General features: G+C 31.4%; 1 pseudogene; it reads right to left on the reverse strand.

Annotated features, from left to right (window-relative positions):
- Window positions 1-363: 363 nt before the first annotated feature.
- On the reverse strand, window positions 364-4,500 carry LOC107610815 (putative methyltransferase At1g29790 pseudogene; annotated as a pseudogene).
- Window positions 4,501-5,078: the final 578 nt, after the last annotated feature.

Raw genomic sequence — 5,078 nt, forward strand, 5'->3', positions numbered from 1 at the left:
AATGAAACAAATTAGGGATGAAAGTAAACAAACAACTTGGCTGTTGAGTTGTGGTTGCATTTGAAAGAGATGAGGAAACAACAGGATCCCCATTTTGGATTGAAACAACATTCTCCAGGTTAAGGTTAGTATCCGGAATAACCGAGATTTGTGCCTCAACCTGCATTTTTTTCACCCTAGTATATGCTCATTCTATGGTATTCAAATGCACCAAAGATACAAGATTTAGTTCCCTGTGATCAACAACAAAAATCAATTTTTTCCCTGAGAATAAAAAATATGTCTCAGCTGCAACTCACTCGAATAACTTGTGGATCATAATTTTTTTTAATTCAGGTACACAGCCAAAATTCACAATGTAGCTTACAGGCACAGAAAAAAACCACTAGCATCAGTCTTATTCCCAGTGACCCACTTCACCTTCTTGTAACCTAATTTTTCAATTAATGGCGCATACAGCTTTTCAAGGTCCACCCCTTTGCTGAAGAATCTGTCAATCCACAAGTACCCTCCACCTCTCAAAACCCTATCCACATCAAACAGTAAGAATTCCATCATCGTCACCGAAATCCACCGGTTCACGGCACGCCCTCACCGCACAAGGTTCACCATTCCGTCGAACACCGCTAGCCGCTGCTGCAGCCAGAGACAGACCTAGGTGCATGAGAAGTGGGGCACTTGCCCCCACTAAATTTAGAAAGAAAATAATTATATATATATTTGCCTCCAATTAATTATATTTTTTGTTCCCACAAAAATTCACAAAATTTTGTTTATATATTTATATTAAAAATAATTTTATTAAATTTAATATATAACAATATTTATTTTATTAAATTTAATTTTATATAAAAATTAAAAATAAGTAAATAAATTAACTCAATAAAAAATTAATGAACATTATTAATATAATTTTTAAAACCAATTAATTAGTTGGTTACCAAATTAAATCTCAATTTTCTAAATATAAATAACACTATTAATATCTTTTTTTGTCTTAAAAAATTAGTTAAAATAAGAAAAAATAGTACTATCTATTAATTAATATTTTTTTAAATTATATAATACTTTTTAATTTTATCTCTTAAATAATCTTACTTGTAACAATTATTTTAGATTAAAAAGTATTTTATGTCATAAATATCATAACAAATAAATTTTTTAATTCAACGGGTGGTAATTAATATTTAAAAATTATAATGAGTAGTAGAGTAATTGTTTAAAAACATAGAAGTTAATTTTGATATATTAAAATATGTATATTTTTTATATAGTCATTTAATTATATTTGTTCGTTTAGATAATTATTTACGTAATGAATGTAAAAAAAGTTATTTTTTTAATTACAATACATAATTAAATAGGTGCATAAAATCTTTAATATAATAGTGTATTAAAATTAAATTAAAAAATATATAAAAATTTAATTATTTTAACAAGAAAGGGATAAAAATAATTACAAATTAAGTTTCTATTATTTTGTATAAGAATACTTTTTATATACAAGTACAGGTTTTTTTGGTATTTATATATAATTCTAGTTTTAAATTATAAATACTAGTGTATCAATAAGCACTAATATGCTAACTAATTTTTTATTATTAAATGTGTATAAAAGTAAATAAAAGTAAAATTAGTTAGAATGACAAGTTATTTATACTTTAATTTAGATGTTTTAAGTTCAAGTTTTAAAAATAAAAAATATTTTTTTTATAAATTATATGTAATGAATAGTATTTTAAGAATGAAAGTGTTCATTAACTCTTTTTAATTTTTATATTTTCATTATTTTTTAGTATAATTAACAATGCTTAATAATATTTATTTTAGTATAAATATTTTTGCCCAATTTCTAAAATTTTCTGGGTCCGTCACTGGCTGCAGTGGCACGTAAAGTGGCACAAGCCCCCTTAGCGCCACCGCCTCGCTGTATGGCGCACCCATGCTCATAGTCGTCATCACAACTGTCACGTTGCGGAGCTTCGTCGTGGCGGCGAATGACCCGGTGCCGCCACCGACGTCAAGGCCCACCCGGATGACTGACTTTGCGGACTTGGCAATCTAGAAGAGCTGCGAGATCGGGAGATCGAGGTCGGTCTTATAGGTTGTGAACTTGGATGAATTAAAGGAAGGGTTGAAGCCTAGGTTAGGGTTTTGGCGGTGGAAGCAATCGAAGGATTTGCAAGGGTAATGGTCCCAAATTACAGAGAAATCGGGGAGTGAAGAAGGGAAAGGCTTGAGGGAGACGGGATGAGGGTTTGTGAGGTGCGGTTCGGGAGAAGTAGCGGCGGAGGGAGAGGGAGTGATTTTGGCGATTGGAGAGTTGAAGAGAGGTGATAGAGTGAGAGGATGTTGGTGGCCACCATTGCCATCAGAAGAACAAGGTTCAATGTCATTGAAAAAGGTCTTAAATGAAATTGAGGATTAGAGTAGCACATAAAACGACGTCGTTTTGAGCGACATAGACTTATGTGTCTATTTTTCAAAAGTTTCATCTCACTAATGTGTCACGTGGGAAGCTGTGATGCCAGGTAAGCAGAGGGAGGAGCCACGTCAGTCTTTTCTGTTGGGTCTGACGGTGGCTTATGGACGGAGGCGTTTGGTGGAGAGACAGAGACTGAAAGACTGAGATTGAGAGACAGAGACTAAGAGACAGAAATAGAAATAAATCTCAGTATTCTGTTTGGTGCAAAGTGGGAGACAGAAATTAAAATAAGAATGAAACTCTAATTTAATTTGTACAAAAGGTAAAATTAGAATTAATTAATTGAAATGATGGTATTTTAGGTATAAAATATTATTAAAGTTTCAGTCTCTGTTTTTAAAAATTTCAGTCCCCTGTGTCCTTACTTTTTGGAGGTACTGAAATACTGAAATTTTAGGGACAGAGACAGAAATTTTAGTACCAGTCTCTGAGCCAACAAACATGATACTGAATCTCAGTCTCTTAATCTCTGTCTCAGTATCTCAAAACAAATACTACCTTAAGGACATCAGGGACTTAAAAGTATTTTCTAATGATCAGAGACTAAAATGTCTACGAAGTAAAAAGTCAGGGACTAATTTATCTTTTTCTCTAAAATATGTATAAAATAACATATATATTTATATACAAAATATGATAAGTGAATTAGTAATTAATTTTTATCATATATATATATATATATATATAATATTTTATTTTTATACCAGAATTTAGTATTTATAATTTATAATTTAAAATTTAATATATTAATTAAAAATAATAAATTTTATTGGTAATATAATATTGTTCTATTTAAATCTTTTGTTGCTCTTTTGTGTTCTTGTTTTTAAACCAAAAATAAAAAATCAACCGTCTTCTTTGATATCAATTCTGTTTTCTTTTCTCTCCTAATCAAGTGAAACCCACTAACAAATGGTATTAGTTTTAAAATTCAAAACGAGAAAAACTTAATTATAACTTAAACAACTAGCCAGTAACTTGGATTAGTAAGTGCCTCGTGGGGCCCTAAAGGATCCTGTTATCAACCGATTAAGATTGGGAACTAAAAGAATTAGATTGAAATTGACATTTTGTTTGTTAATCAATAATAAAATATGTTTCACTACGTTTACATAGGTGGTATTCTGGATATTATTCAATATATCTAGTCAATAGTCATCATTAATTCTTCCAAAAGTCAAAATGCCTTTTCCCTTTTCATTTTAGATGGCGGTTAATTGATTGGGTTAGTATATTCTACCCATAGAATTAAGGACTAATTAATTATCAAAGCGCTAATTAATCTGAATGCTAAAAGTTATTTACTAGGATTATTAGTAGAACAATGCTAAGGAACCAAAAGGGTATTAACAAAAAATCAGCTAAATACCTTTGAGTGAATCCAAAATTCCTACGAGTTAATATATATGAATGTTTCTTCTGCTAAGTATCAGAATGTTTCTTTTTCATACTAAATGGATGTTCTTTTATATATTTTTTGAATTTTTTTGTATTGCAACTGTGAATGTCTCTATTTCTTTAAAAATTTCATATATATTTTTTTTAATTTTATAGATATTTAATTATTTTTGCTAAAATATAACTGGATATTTCTTTTGTTAAGTATTAACATGTTTTTTTTCATATTAAATGAATGTTTTTTTTTATATTTATATAATTGTTTAAAGACTCCTTTTGGTTAAGATCAAGTGTGTAACGTACATCCATAGACCTAATTAATGTGCTTCTTCCTTGGGCCTCTATCATACACCCTCGCCTACCGAATACTTCACTGCAGTCTGTAGTAGTAGTAGCTGAAGCTGAAGAAGAAGCAATGGCGTATTCAACGAAGAATGGTTTGCTACTGTACAACATATATAGAACCTTAACCTACGCTCTCTCGCTGCTGATTCGGCTCCACTTGAGGTGGCGCATTTTTCGAGGCCTCGACCATCGTTGCCGGTGGCTGGAGCGACTCGGTCGCCCTTCCCTACCACGGCGACTGGGACCTCTGGTGTGGTTTCACGCTGTGCCATTAGGAGAAGGAACGGCGGCGATTCCAGTGATTAGAGAGTGCGTTCGGAAGATGCCGAACGTGAACGTGTTGATGACAATCACTACTATGTCTGCGTTGTAAGATAAACTCTAATTCGAATTGCGTTATTTGCATGCTTTGTTAGTTGTTTATGCGTGCAAAACTTCGAGAGGCGGAGAGGGCCGGTGAGAGAGAGGGGGTGAAAGAAAGAGGTTTGTGTGTGTTATTGTTGGAGGTGGATAGGTTAATGTGAGAGAGAAGAGGAAGGTTTTTATAGGTTTCAATTAGGTTTACTTAATCAATTTTAAATTTTTTAAATTTTGAATTTAAAAAATTTAAAATTAATTATTAATATAAATTAATGTGGTTTTGTTTAGTTTTTAGCTGGTAATCTCTTGGTTCCATATACTTTTCCTTGTTAGTAGTATGAATGATGGTTGTTGTCTCTGATATTTAATTTAGTTTTGCTTGAATTGGTGTGTTAATGAAGGGTATTTGTTTATATATTGTCGTTAGTTTTTTAAGTGTTTTCTCTGAAATTTTTGTAGGCCTTAAAGCCAAAATCTTCTCCCTTTATTT

Source organism: Arachis ipaensis, chromosome B8 (assembly GCF_059453495.1).
Source record: "Arachis ipaensis isolate K30076 ecotype BB chromosome B8, ASM5945349v1, whole genome shotgun sequence".
NCBI lineage: Eukaryota > Viridiplantae > Streptophyta > Magnoliopsida > Fabales > Fabaceae > Arachis > Arachis ipaensis.